Below are 15,931 nucleotides of genomic sequence, written 5' to 3' on the forward strand. Positions count from 1 at the left end.
CAGAAATATGTTGTAATAAAAAAACTTAAATATTTTCTATGTGCATATTCAATCGCAGGCGAGGTAAACATTACTACAGTAGATTACTGTGCTCTAGGGCTAAGGCTTTTCTTCACCTATCTCAATGAGGTCCAAACAACCAATCTGTAAAACAAATCTGGCTCCATAGTGTAACTTGTTTGAAGTAATTGATATGAGATGATTTGAAAAAACTGTCAATTAAATGTATGTACAATTTTGTTTCACACCTCCTTATCCCTCTTTCTAGCATGGCATGGCAACTATGCCATCACGCATGACTGAAAGTTTCAGTGAAACACCATTCCCTAGGTTAAGGTTGCATGAGGGAAAAGGGGATAGCTAATGGAATCTAGCTGTAAGTCTACTGCAATATTAAAAAAGTATATATTTTATTTTCATACTACCTAGAGTTATACATGTGGAGTACCATAAGTTGCACAACCACACCATTCTACAATGTAGACATGTCTGTGGAGTTCTGGTGAGCATCTACAATACATTAAGTTGAGGAGCTGTAATTTACCAGCATAAATATCAATAAAGTGTGGTGACCCTGGAGCAGTCATCCAAAAGGTGAGATATCCATCACTTCCTTACTCACAAATCAGAACTAAGTATCCAGATTGGCAAGTTCAAGAGGCCTAATTGACTTTGAAAGTGGTGTGTCCTTCATGCCAGTCATAGAGAATAGCATTGTCTAGGATATAGAAGGCTCTGCCAATCACCAATTCCATCTGTAAAAGGATAGCCCTTCAAAGTAATTTGAACAAGCCACAGGAAAAATATTCAGTTAGGACATCCCTCAAGCTCTAGAGTGCAGATTCCAAATGGTCATATGGATCAGTTTGTTACCTGAAGGTCAGGGTTGCCATGGCAATACCACCAGGGACTGGGGCATCCTATCACACACAGTTTGTAACCGAATACTTCTATAAATTAACATAACTTGCTATGTCCTGGGTCCTATTCACAGAAAGTACTAGAATAATTAGGTATTGTCCACGGTGAGGGGGAAACCTTTCAGGGCACTGCATGCAGACTCCATGTAAACCCAGGGCACTATTAGATGTGCACTCACCAACACCTTAAAATGAAGTGTTAAAAAGCTGGCAAAATGAGAGGGATATAATCATGTGTCATAGTCCGTGAAACATGCTAACCCATCTATTTTGGATGGTTGAGAAAATGCAGTCCTCTGAACTTCCTTAATGTGTGGGATTTTTTACAGCACAACTGGTCAGTATTATGAGCAGATTGTGGACACTGCTTGGTTTGAGACTTCAAATCTATGATGCCTGCTGTACATGAAATAAGCAGATTGTGGGTGCCACTTAGGCCCTGATTTATACTTTTTGACGCAAACCTGCGCTAGTGCAGGTTTGCGTCAAAATGTTTACCGCCGGCTACTTCCATTCCTAGATGCCAGCCGGGCGTCATATTTAAGGAATGACCCGGTCAGCGTCAAAAGAATTGATGCTAACCGGGCAGGGGAGGCGTAGGGAAGACTGGGGGTTGTGTGGCAAAGAATGATGCTAGTCAGGTTAGCGTCAAAAATATTGGCTCTAACTTGACTAGCGTCATTTTCTGATGCACAACCCCCATGGACATGACTGCTATCTTAGCAAAGACAGGAGTCATGCCCCCCTGCCTAATGGCCATGCCCAGGGGACTTATGTCCCCTGGGCATGGCCATTGGGCACAGTGCCATGTTAGGCCCCCCTATGGCACTTAAAAAAAAATATAACTTACCTGGACTTACTTTGGATCGGTCCCCCCATCCTTGGGTGTCCTCCAGGGGTGGGTGGGGGTGGTAGGGGGTGTCCCTTGGTGCAGGAATGGGCACCTGTGGACTGCTTCCATGGACTCCGACCATGGAAATGAGTCCACAGGTCCCCTAATGCCTGCCCTGACCCAGGCGTTGAATAATGGCTCTAAACAGGCTTAGCGCCATTATTTAAGGTCCTCCTCCTCCCGTGCGTCATTTTTGCACGGGAGGATATATAGGGCGCAAATGCGTTAGAGTCATTTTTTGTCCGGGAATGCCTACTTTGCATCTCATTGATGCAAGGTAGGTTTCCATGGTAAAAAAATTACGTTAACTCCTATATTTTGATGCTAGATGGGTCTAGCGTCAACATATAAATATGGAGTTAAGTTTGGGCCGGATTTGCATTTAAAAAAAACTACAAATCCAGCGCAAACAGAGTATAAATATGCCCCTCAGTGTGAGACGTCAAATCCATGGTGAATGCAGTCCATGAAGCATGCCAATGGTGTCAAGACAAACTACAAGCCCCAGGCCACCACAAGCCTCTCAAAATGCTTACAATGGTGGCGGCCCTCTTCAATTCAAGATTCCAAGCTCATTGTGTTTTAGAGTGTTCTTTGAAAGGTAATCAAGATACTCAGGTGTTGTGGCTGTGAACCTATTGTCATAGTTGGGATTCCACAGCTCTATGCCTGGAGTATTCAGACACTTGCTAGATACAGAGCTAAATGCAAAGAAGTTCTGTGGATAGTACTTGAGATCAAGGATTTAGACTTTGATATTTGCACTAGAGTCAACCATTAATAAATTATTTATGTTTCTCTTTTATTGAGGTTTTCATTAAAATAAAACAAAAGGGGGAATAGATGTTCTAGGGTGACCAAACTTGAACCATTGGGATTATGATACAGAAACATGACATCAATGACAAGGAGTGATCTTCCAGGCTGTGTGAGCAACTGAGAGACTGCAATACAACACTAAATTAGATGCGATACATCTTACATGCTACTGTGTCATCAATCACAAGAGAGGCACATTCTAGGGAACAATTACAGTCTTTTGTAAAAAGGACCTGGCTCAAAGTTGGGGTAGGGAATAACTTACTAGTCATAGTTAATTGCCCCATGATCGCGAGATGGGGTACTCAGATATCCCTAGGTCTAGTTTTTGGGATTTGTGGCAATGCATACACCTCTGCCTGTTTGTTGAAAAAGGTAACATCTTTTCACCAATCCTGGTGTTTAGGGATTAGGCCCTTTAGCCAAGCCATGGCCATGAGGTGCCAAGCAATTAATAACAATGGGCCGCCAATCTCCTTGTGGAGCACAAAACATCTAGCACACAGTCCAGGAGAAAGGGTACAGAGGAGCAGGGAAACCCTGTGTTGAATATTTCATCAATTGTGTCATCTACCACTGCCCAGAACACCCTAATAGGACAGTCCAAGGCCAGATGCATGAAATCCGCAGGGTTAGTGGAGCATCATGGGCATCTCGAGGGTCGTGCAGAGTCCATCAAATGTAAGTGGTGTGAAGTATAATATGCACAGTTGATAATATAAAACTGGGTGAGTCTGTGCTTGTGATAAATGGAGACTCTATCCATTCAAGGAATATGGACTCTCTTGCACTTATTATTTATATCAACAGAACAAGTAGAATCCTCAACTTGAACAGACCTGTTTATATTGTTTTCTTTTAACCCCTTCGCTGCCAAGCCTTTTCCCCCTCAGGTAGCAAGCCTTTCTTTGGCTTTTTGGGGCAGTTCACGCTTAGGCCCTCATAAATTTTTGTCCACATAAGCTACCCATGCTAAATTTGTGTCCTTTTTTCTAACATCCTAGTGATTCTAGAGGTACCCAGAGGTTGTGGGTTTCTCTGGAGAAAACCAAGAAATTAGCCAAAATTCAGCAAAAAAATCATTTTTTAAAACAAATGGGAAAAAAGGGCTGCAGAAGAAGGCTTGTGTTTTTCCCCCCTGAAAATGGCATCAAAAAAGGGTTTGTAGTGCTAATATCACAATTTTCCTAGCATTCAGGAACAGCAAGACTTGTATCATAAAACCAATTTTTTTCAACACAATTTTTGGCATTTTACTGGGACATTCCCCATTTTTACTATTTTTTTGTGCTTTTAGCCTCCTTCCAGTTAGTGACAGAAATGGGTATGAAACCAATGTTGGATCCTGGACAGCTAAACATTTCTAGAAGGTAGACAAAATTCTGAATTCAGCAAGGGGTCATTTGTGTAGATCCTACAAGGTTTTCCTTCAGAAAATAACAGCTGAAAAAAAAATATTGAAACTGAGGTGAAAAAAACAGCCATTTCTTTCCACGTAACTTTTTCCTGCGATGTCAGATTGTCAAAATCAGCATACCGTTACATCTGCTGGACTCTTCTGGGTGCGGGGATAAATAGGGCTTGTAGGTTCATCAAGACCCCTGGGTCCTCAAAGCCAGTAAAGGAGCTGCACCTTGCAATGGGTTTTCATTGTATACCGAGTATACAGAAATTCATTTGCTGAAATAAAGAGTGAAAAATAGGTATCAAGGAAACTTTGTATTTCCATAATGGGCACAAGATAAGGTGTTGAGAAGCAATGGTTATTTGCACATCTCTGATTTCTGTGGTCCCAATACTAGCATGTGAATTACAGGACATTTCTAAAAAATAGACATCTTTTTTACACACTGTCATTTGGAAGGAAAAGATGTAGAGAAAGACAAGGGGCAACAACATGCGTTCTTCTATTCTGTATTCCCCCAAGTCTCTCGATAAAAATGGTACCTCACATGCTTGGGTAGGCCTAATGCCTGCAACAGGAAACGCAATATGGACACATCACATTTTTACATTGAAATCCAACATGTTTTTTGGAAAGTGCCTGGCTGTAGATTTTGGCCTCTAGCTCAGCCGGAACCTAGGGAAACCTACCAAACCTGTGCATTTCTCAAAACTAGACACCTAGGGTGAGTCCAGGATGGGGTGACTTGTGGGGCTCTCATCAGGTTCTGTTATCCAGAATCCTTTGCAAACCTCAAAATTTGGCAAAAAAACATTTTTTCCTCACATTACGGTGACAAAAGTTCTAGAATCTAAGAAGAGCCACAAACTTCCATCTACCCAGCACTCTCCCAGGTCTCCCGATAAAAATGGTACCTCACTTGTGTGGGTAAGCCTAGTGCCCGTGACAGAAATTGCTGCAAAACACTCTGTGGGCACATCAAAATTATCAAATACAACAGAACCTGTTTTTGCGGGGGCACCGGCGTTTTTGGTCCTGGGCTCAGCAGCCATCTATGGAAACCTACCAAACCCAAACATTTCTGGAAACTAGACACCCGAGGGAGTCCAGGGAGGTGTGACTTGTGTGAACCCCCCGGTGTTTTCTTACCCAGAATCCTCAGCAAACCTCAAATTTTGCTAAAAATAAAATCACATTTTCCCACATTTCTGTGTGGGATCACCACATTGGCACAAACTTCCTACCACCCAACATTCCCCTCAGTCTCCCTGTAAACATGACACCTCACTTTTGTAGATGGGCCAAGTGCCTGTGACAGGTAAGAGCCAAAAACATGTGGAAAATGAGAACGAACCAAAGTGGGTCATAAAGGGCAGTTTGAAAAATAACGTTTTTAGGCTGACAAGTGGGGCAGAAATGTTATCGGTTTAGATGTGACAATGCTGGGTGGTAGGAATTTTGTTGGCTGCTGCAGAGTCTGGGAGGTTCCATCACAAAAATGTGGGAAAAATGTGTGATTTCAAGCAAAGTTGGAGGTTTGCAGGGCATTGTGGATAAGAAAATGGTCTGGGGGGCATGTGAATGACACCACCTTGGACATACCCACATGTTTAGTTTTCAGATGTGTCTAGGTCTCGTAGATTTTTCTACAAGGCAGCGTCCCAAAGTCCAAAAACTGCAGCGCTCACCATTCCAAGTGGGACGATTTTGAGAGTTAGACAAGCTCTCATGGTCCAAATGTAAAACCCAAACCCAAAATAATCAAATGTCCTCTTGCTTGCCATGGGACAAGATGTTTTAATGTGCGGGCGGGAGAGCTGACAGACTGTTACCCACTTCTGTTGGGGGGCATAACCATGCCTATACTAGTTGGTAGCCGCCATCCCACTATATTTTTTTTAATTCCCTGGCATCTAGTAGGCTTTCTGCCCTCCCCTGGGAAGTGGATTGGGGGTAATTACCCAGTATTCCCACCAGTGGGCAGAAAAACTTTGTCCCCATTTATTTGGGTTTTGGGTATGGCCATACCCCGACCCTTGTTTTTTGAAAAACAAATCTTCCCTGTTCTCTGGTGGGCTTTCTGCCGCCCCACCCCTTTGGGGGCAGATGGGTCTTTCAAAAATAGGCTGATCTGCCACCAAATGGAGGCAGAAATTGCCTAAAATAAATTTGCCCCCAGGAGAGTGACCCATGCCTAAGGGGTCGCTCCCCTTGGGTGAAATTGGTGAAAAAAAATCCCTGGTGCCTAGTGGTTTCTGCCCCCTTGGAGGCAGATTGGCTTAAGAAGAATAGGTGATCTGCCCCATGGGGGGCGAAAATGGCCTAAAATAAAATTGCCCCCAGGGGAACGACCCTTGCCTAAGGGGTCACTCCCCCTGAAGGGCAGATCGGACTAATTTTTTTGGGGCGAGCTGCCCCGGGGGGGTGGGGGTGTGGGCAGAAAAGGCCTATTAAAAAATTACCCCCTGTGGAGCACCCCTTGCCTAAGGGGTCACTCTCCTTATAAACATGAACAAAAAAATAAAAAAATTCCCGGTGTCTAATGGCTTCTGCTCCCCCTGGGGGCCGATCAGCCTAATTAATCTGCTGAAATGGCCCTAGAAAAAATGCTCCCCCTTGGGGAGAGACCCTTGCCATAGGGGCCGCTCCCTTCATGTCCATTTCCTAATAAAAGAAACTTCCTGGGGTCTAGTTTCATTCCTGCAGCACGATTGCTATGCGATCGTGCCGCAGGAATTCTCACAGAGACATGAAAAGGAAAGGAAAAGCCTTTCCTTTCCTTTTCATGCCTCTCTGACCTCACCTGCCCCTGTACCGAGGAGAAACAAATCTGTTTCTCCTCGGATCGCACTGGAATCATGCTTACAGCGCGATTGGAGGTGACCTCTGATGAGGTCAGCGCGTGATCGCGCTGACATCATCAGATGTCACTGGGGGTGGGGAGTGGGGGGTCGGGGTGGAAGGGGAAGCGATTCCCCTTACAGCCCTGCCCTGGGGAGTGGGGGGAAGGCCCTTGGGGGAGCGCTAGCGCTTCCCCTGAGGGCCTCTACCAGGTTGTAATGGTTACATCCATGGCACCCTTGGTGGCAAAAAGGGTTAATACACCTATGGTATTAAGATATTGACAGTGGTGGTGAAATGATTATTTGCACCAAGGGAAAATGTGCAGTGTGTATTCATTATATTACAGTGATAAACATAATACATTTAGAATCATTCCAAGCACAGGGCCTTATTAATATATTAGTGGTCTGAATGTTGAACCTCCAATACAACGGTCAGTTGGATGCTGCCAAGCCGGCGATTTCCCCACCACCATATTACAACACTACTACAGGGCTGGCAGTAGTATCTGTGGCAGTGGCATTGCGGCAACATGCCTCGGCTCAGAAAGTGAGCCTGAAGCACATGCTGTCACAGAGCAGAGCCACATTCACCTCTGGCGCACTGTGTGCCATACAGAATGGTCTCCTGCTCATAATCAAGCCAGCGGCAATGCTCTAGGATGCAGGGTTCACAAGCACTCTCGCAATGGTCACAAAGCAGACAGTGAACATTGCGAGGATGCTGGCCATGGGGATCCCTGCACTGACCATGCAAAGTGCACCCGTTCCCCACCAGCCTTTTTATGGCAGTGTTACTGCCATGAAATCGCTGGATGCCCTGGCGGATTAGGACCGCTACAACCGCCGCCTGGCAGTGCCGCTGTTCCGACCGCGGCACAACCTCCATGGTCATAATGTGGCGCTCGGACCACTGCATTGGCGGCGATCCAACTACCACTGTGAGTCTGGCGGTGAAGCGACCGCCAGACTCGTAATGACCCCACAGTTATAAAAGTCACTATTTGTTTTAATGAGAAGAAAAGAGCGGCCCTTGTCTTGGTTGCTTGTAAGAAGCTTTTAAGGCTCTACTCCTCAGAGATCCATAAAAAAAAAAAAAAATCAATTTAAAAGGTGATTGTAAGGAAATGGCTCCCTGTTGCAGTTACCCCCCACTTTTTGCCTGATACTGATGCTGACTTGACTGAGAAGTGTGCTGGGACCCTGCTAACCAGGCCCCAGCACCAGAGTTCTTTCACCTAAAATGTACCATTGTTTCCACAATTGACACACCCCTGGCACACAGATAAGTCCCTTGTAAAAGGTGCCAGTGGTACCAAGGGCCCTGTGACCAGGGAAGGTCCCTAAGGGCTGCAGCATATGTTGTGCCACCCTAAGGGACCCCTCACCTAACACATGCACACTGCCATTGCAGATTGTGTGTGTTGGTGGGGAGAAAAAGGCAAAGTCGACATGGCATCCCCCTCAGGATGCCATGCACACAAAATACTGCCTGTGGCATAGGTAAATCACCCCTCTAGTAGGCCTTACAGCCCTAAGGCAGGGTGCACTATACCACAGGTGAGGGCATAGCTGCATGAGCAATATGCCCCTACAGTGTCTAAGTCTATTCTTAGACATTGTAAGTACAGTTGTGGCCATATTAAGTATATGGTCTGGGAGTTTGTCAAAAACGAACTCCACAGCTCCATAATGGCTACACTGAATACTGGGAAGTTTGGTATCAAACTTCTCAGAATAATAAACCCACACTGATGCCAGTGTTGGATTTATTAAAAAATGCACACAGAGGGCGTCTTAGAGATGCCCCCTGTATTTTACTCAATTGTTCAGTGCGGGACTGACTGGTCTGTGCCAGCCTGCTGCTGAGAGACAAGTTTCTGACCCCATGTGGTGAGAGCCTTTGTGCTCTCTGAGACCAGAAACAAAGCCTGCTCTGGGTGGAGGTGCTTCACACCTCCCCCCTGCAGGAACTGTAACACCTAGCAGTGAGCCTTAAAGGCTTAGGCTTCATGTTACAATGCCCCAGGGCACTCCAGTTAGTGGAGATGCCCACCCCCTGGACAGAGCCCCCACTTTCGGCGGCAAGTCCAGGGGAGATAATGAGAAAAACAAGGAGGAGTCACCCACCAGGCAGGACAGCCCTAAGGTGTCCTGAGGTGACCCCTGCCTTTAGAAATCCTCCATCTTGATTTTGGAGGATTCCCCCAATAGGATTAGGGATGTGCCCCCCCACCTCCCCACAGGGAGGAGGCACAAAGAGGGTGTAGCCACCCTCAAGGACAGTAGCCATTGGCTACTGCCCTCGCCGCCCCTGTGCCGCTGAGGGTGTACTTTCTGTGCCTGCTTGTGTCCCCCCCAGTGCCCTAAAAGAAACCTGGTCTGCCTTCCGAAGTCGCGGGTACTTACCTGCTGGTAGACTGGAACCGGGGCACCCCTATTTGCATTGAAGCCTATGTGTTTTGGGCACCACCTTGACCTCTGCACTTGACCGGCCCTGAGCTGCTGGTGTGGTAACTTTGGGGTTGCCTTGAACCCCCAACGGTGGGCTACCTTGGACCCAACTTTGAACCCTGTAAGTGTTTTACTTACCTGTGAACTTAACATTTACTTACCTCCCCCTAGGAACTGTTGATATTTGCAGTGTCCACTTTTAAAAGAGCTTATTGCCATTTTTGTCAAAACTGTACATGCTATTGTGATAATTCAAAGTTCATAGAATACCTGAGTGTAATACCTTTCATTTAAAGTATTGTTTGTAAATCTTGAACCTGTGGTTCTTAAAATAAACTAAGAAAATATATTTTTCTATATAAAAACCTACATTAACGGCTATAAAACATTTCACACACCAGCCATTCAGTCCAGGTATGGCAGACCAAAAGGGGGACTGAGCACATATATTTCTAATAAGTTACGTTTGCAGAACATAGAGATGCATTTTACGAGCCCGTACTATCAAATGATAGAGAGTAACCTGGATCATAAGACTCATCTAGTCATTATTAATTTTTACAATAATGTAGCTCCAGGAGATTTTCCTAACATCCTAACGGATAGGGGTAACGACCCAAAAAAAAAATGTCCAAAAAATAAACGCGAGATCTTCACGTTATGGGGTGGTGATTTTAATGTCCACCCATGTAAAGAACTCTCAAACAAGGTATGTGGCTGGGATCCTGAAGATGTTGGCTTAAGACTTCACTTTTCACATAACACTCAAGGAGATGCAATGAATTTACTGGCCCAAACCCATAACCTGTCCTTTGTAAATGAATTACACGCGGACGAAACACAGTGTAAACCAACTTACAATGGAAGGGGTGCGAACACTGTGATTGATTACGTCTTAATGTCAACCCACTTTGCACACTACCACACGAATTATACATTGCATGACATCGCAATCAGCGATCACCATCCCCAGAGCCTGAACCTCTCACTAACTCCTCTTATAGTAGCTTGACAGAGCTACGCTGGCAAATGACATTGAATTAGTGCAGCGTAATGGATACACCCTGAAATGGTCTCAGATAGACCCTAAGTCTCTGTTGAAACAGTTAATATGTGACTGTAACCATGCCTTTGCAGACTGCCTAAGTGAGAACCTAGATCCAGGGCGATGTTTAAGTTCTTTTACATTGATCATGCAGCCACAAAAGAAGCTCTTACTATTAGAGGCGGTAAGATGTGGAAAAAAAGGGCTATCGGATGGTTTGACCATAACTGTACACAAGCACATAAGAAATTGAAAAAGGCCCTAAGAGCCCCAAAAAGATCTCCAATTGCTATATGTAAGTGTAGACAGGAATACAAGACAGCACTGAAGGAAAGGAAACTGACCTTGAAAAAATCTTTGTGGGAAACCTTACATACAGCAAGCTGCACAAAAGATAATATCCTCTTCTGGAAAACAATAAATTCCCCCGCGTTAGGGGACAGAGACTCCCCCAGGATGGAAATTGCGATTTCTGAAGAGGATTGGATTGCACACTTCTCTAAAATCTATTTGCTGGCTAGCGATATGAAGTCTTTAGTTACCGCACACCACCAAGGCCTCAAGGAAGGTCCACGCCCGACCATAACCCCTCAATTTAGCCTTGAGGAGGTTGAGGAAGCCATAACTCTAAGTAAACCAGGGAAAGCGCCAGGCCCCGATGGCGTTCCAATTGATTTATACAAGGCTAATATTCAGCTATGGGGGCCTGTACTGACGCAGACACTGAGGGCCATCTGTATATGCGGCCCCTTACCATCTTGGCGAGACTCCAATATTATTCCAATATACAAAAAAGGTGATCGCCTTAACCCAGCCTGTTATAGGCCTATCTCCTTGCTGGATACAACATCAAAATTAGCAGAGAGAATTATCCAGAATAGACTGCAAATATGGGCGGAAGAAAAGAGTGTTTTATCTCCTGTCCAGTATGGATTCCGGAAAGGAATTGGGACAGTCGAGCAAAGCCTGAACTTAAGTATCATTATTGGAAAGTATACAAAGATTAGAGCAGGCAATTTGCACCTGGCCTTCATCGACCTATCATCTGCATTCAACTGTGTACTACATGACAAGCTATGGGATATTTTAAGCAGCATGGGGGTAGAGTCAGCTATAATTCAATTCATACGAGAAATGTATACAGGGTGCAGAGCAAGAGTGAGGTATGGGCTAAAAGGGGAATGCACCCGCCCTTTTGGTCTACATAGAGGAGTGCGCCAAGGTTGTATTCTTGCCCCGTTTTTATTCTCAATGTACATAAATAACTTAGAAAATGAATTGGCTAGTAATTGCAAAGACCTACCCCAAATAGGTAAGCGTGCTGTCCCAGTACTACTCTATGCAGACGATGCAGTATTAATGGCCGGGACCCCACTAGCTCTTCAAAAACTCTTAACCACCTGCATTACATTTATGTCACAATTGGGACTCGCCGTTAATCGCTCCAAAACGTTTGTTATGAACTGTGGCGGGAAACGCAGTAAGATTTATAATGCTACTACTGCGGATGGGAGGGTTGAAACTGCGGGAACCTTTTCTTATCTGGGCATAATGTTCGATAAACAGGGTTCTTGGGCCAACTGCAGGAAAATGAAAAGAGCTCAGCTTATTAAAACAACGGCGGCCTTAAGGCTTTTTTCCAAAAGGCTTGGGGGGATTACCCCCCCCGAACGTGATAAAAATTTACAAAGCCAAGTGCATTCCGGCTGTTTTGTATTGGTCTGGAATTTGGGGATACACCAACTCTAACCCGGTACAGATGGTGGAAAATTACTTTTTAAGATATCTGCTGATGGTACCAAATGGTACATCATCATACATTATCCACTCTGAGCTGGGGGTCCCCTTTATTGCAGATCTGATAAAGATTCAACCATTATTGTTATGGCATAAAGTTTGGACCTCGGAATATACTGGATTAAACAAGGCCATCTTGACTGACTGTATGGAGTCAACATACTCAGCGAGGGTGCCCTGGTGAAGATATATCATGACCTTTTTTGGAAACATGGGTAACAAAGACTATTACACAAACCCGGTATCGCTGGGAAAAATTTCTAGGAAGGACCTGAGTGCTTTGGCATCAAAGTATCTAGAAGATTTACGATGGGAGGTTGAATCAAAAAAAGCCTACCGTCATTCATAACCAAATAATTCTGTCGGCGGAGGGCATGCAGCCCTATTTGGCGAATGTGGTAAACCTCCGCCACCGTTTCGTTCTCACTAGATTAAGGCTAGACACATTTAATCGTTTAGTAACCTTTCCAACTATGAACGACTGGAGTACCACGCTAAAGGCATGCCCCTGTGACGCAAAGGCACCTCAAACTACAATTCACGTGGTTTTAGTCTGTAAATTTTACGCTAAGCAGAGAAAGCGCTTAGTAGTGCCTCTTTTAAGGTTAAGCAACTTGCCCCAGTGTCGTATCGCGTTTGCCAGCCTCCAGGTGTTATCCTCTATAGAGATGTGTGGAACTTTGGCTAACTTTTTATGCTCTGTACTAAATACAAGGAAATCTATTGGGGTAGTGATGTAACTTTATTTAGTCCACTTAAATATTGATGATTGGGAAATTTTATTGATATACTAGATACTCTCTGTTTTTTATCTTTTTATTATCTTAACTTATTTAATTTTATTTATTTATTGTATACTGAAATGTATTTGATACTTTTATGGCTTGTTGAAAGTCGAATAAAGTTTGTACTACTACTACTACTACTACTACTACTACTACTAGAAAAACCTATTGGCCTGGAATTTGTCTTTGAGTGTGTGTTCCTCATTTATTGCCTGTGTGTGTACAACAAATGCTTAACACTACCCTCTGATAAGCCTACTGCTCGACCACACTACCACAAAATAGAGCATTATAATTATCTCTTTTTGCCCCTATCTTACTTCTAAGGAGAACCTTTGCACTCTGTGCACACTATTTCTTACTTTGAAATAGTGTATACAGAGCCAACTTCCTACAGTGATCACTTCCCTACAATACTCCTGGCCCTTACAACTGAAGAGATAAAATGATGCAGTTTAGTCAGTTTGGAGCAATTGCAAATACAGCAAGGCTTCCTTACACTGCCTGATGTTAAGAACCTGCAGGAGTAGGATTAATGTACGGGATCTCTCCTCTTAATATAGGCTGCAGGAGAACATCATGTTTAATTGATTGTGGTGTAACAGAATCACATAGACATGGTGCCAGTTCTTTAGCAGTTGGAAGAATAGGCACCAAAAAGTGTGCAAGGCCAAGCCTAAACCTTACCAGATAAAATCTGTAGTGCCTTGTCACCTTCAATAGATATGGCTCATCATTAGGAGTTGTACATAGGGGAAAATACGCTGTCATCATTTCCTTATCTAGGTGAGTCTTCCACTTTTCTTCAACCATCAAGCTTATAGGTTCCCCTTTAACCAATGCTCTGTGATCTTTACCGTGATCAAAGGTTTCACCAAACCTAGCACCAACAACATGGATATCCCCTCTTCCCAAACCCTCTGTGACAACCTCGCCACCTTCTTCCACTGCAAGATCGCCAAAATCTATGGCAGCTTCACGACACAGGACCCATCAGCCCTATCCATAACCACCGCCTCAAAGGTTCCAGATCCCAACCGACCCTGACTAACTGGACCACCATCACCACTGATGACATCCTACGGATCATGAAGACCATCCACTCCGGAGCCCTCTCAGACCCCATCCCCACCACATCTTCAACCAAGCCAGCAAACCCATCGCCCTTGAGTTCTGCTGCACCATCAACTTTTCCATTGAGACCACCATGTCCCTGAAGATTGTAGACATGTAGAGATCAATCCTCTGCTGAGGAAACCCTTTGCAGACTCGGCGGACCTCAAGAACTACAGACCCATTTCTCTGCTCCCCTATCGGGCCAAAGTCATCAAAAAAGTCATCAACGCCCCACTTTACCAAATTCATCGAGATCAAACCACATACTGGAACCCTCCCAATCCGGCTCAGAATCATTCACAGCACTGAAACTGTCCTCTTTGCCACAACAGACGACATCCTCAATCTCCTGGACCAAGATTAAACCACAACCCTCATTCTTCTGCACCTCTTGGCCACCTTCAACACCATCTCCCACCCCACCCTCTGTGCAAGACACCACAATGCTGGCATTCGTGACAAATCCCTGAAGTGGATCTTCTCCTTCCTCACTGACCGAACTCAGAGAGTCAGGCTCCCACCATTTACATGCAAACCTACAGAGATCCACTGCGCTGTCCCCCAAGGCTCCACTCTGAGCCCCACCCTCTTCATAATCTACATGGCCCACTAGCAGACATCATCAGGAACCACAGACTCAACATCGTCTCCTACACTGACGACACTCAGCTGATCCTCTTTCTCACCTACATTCGCGTAGACTAACTTTCACAACAGTATGAAGGCAGTCACCACTTGGGTTAAAGACAGCTGCATTAACCTCAACTCTGACAAGACTGAAGTCCTTATTTTGGGAACCACCCTCTCTACGTGGAACGACCCCTGGTGGCCTGAAGCACTCGGAGCCCCCCACACTGCCGACCACACATGTAACCTCTGCATTATCCTCGACTCCTCACTCTCTATGAACCACCAAGTCAACGCCGTCTTGTCCTCCTGCTTCTACATGCTCCACCTGCTCTGAAAGATCTTCAAGTGGATCCCTATTGAGTCCAGAAGAACAGTCACTCAGGCGCTCATCAGCAGCAAGCTTGACTACAGCAAGGCACTCTGTACAGGTACTACCCAGAAGCTCCAAAAGAAGATGCAAAGAATCCAGATTGCCACCGCTAGACTTATCCTGGACATCCCCCACCGCAGCAACATCTGCAGGCACTTGAGATGGCTCCCGATCAACAAAAGAATCACCTTCAAGCTCCTCACACATGCCTACAAAGCCCTTAACAACATTAGACCTGCATACGTCAACCACCACTTTGCCTTCCACACGTCCACCAGACAACTTCGATCCGCTCACCTGGCCGCCATCCCACAGATCCTTAAGACTACAGCCAGAGGAAGATCCTTTTCCTACCTCACTGCGAAGACCTGGAACCCTTCCTCTTCATCTCAGGCAATTTTCCTCTTTGCTGCAATTCAGGAAGGACCTTAAGACCTGGCTCTTCGACTGAACCGGCCAACCAGCGTTTCAACCAAGCTGCAGAACCTCCCCTTCCACCACCTGGAGACCCAAACAAGTAATTAGCCCCCCTATACAAGAACCTTGATTGATTAATTGATTGATGCTGTAGTGTGCGTAATAATAGACCCGGGGTTAGTAAAAAGCTCTGATCTGCTAATAGTACCTAGGTTTTGTTTTAAAATACGTGAGCCACTTACTCTTGCGTGCCCCCTCAAGATTTAAGCAGTGGCAAATCAGAGAATGTATTAACACTGCTTTCAACCTAGACCAAACTGAAAGCCAAAGAAGTATTCAAGCCATCCTTTCTATATTTCCCAAAAACTGCAACCCTAGTTCTTCGTGGGCAATAACGGCAGGTATACTGCCAAGAAGTGATGGATGTCTTCTCAGGAA

At 45.0% G+C, this 15,931-nt stretch overlaps 1 long non-coding RNA gene across 1 annotated transcript in view; it reads right to left on the reverse strand.

Moving 5' to 3' along the window:
- LOC138288579 (uncharacterized) overlaps nucleotides 1-15,931 on the reverse strand; it is a 399,712-nt gene that overhangs the window by 317,932 nt on the left and 65,849 nt on the right. The window contains exon 3 of the long non-coding RNA XR_011202472.1: nucleotides 4,169-4,311. This is a non-coding gene — a long non-coding RNA (uncharacterized lncRNA). The remainder of the gene's footprint in view (nucleotides 1-4,168; nucleotides 4,312-15,931) is intronic.

This window comes from Pleurodeles waltl, chromosome 4_1 (genome assembly GCF_031143425.1).
Source record: "Pleurodeles waltl isolate 20211129_DDA chromosome 4_1, aPleWal1.hap1.20221129, whole genome shotgun sequence".
Taxonomy (NCBI): Eukaryota; Metazoa; Chordata; class Amphibia; order Caudata; family Salamandridae; genus Pleurodeles; species Pleurodeles waltl.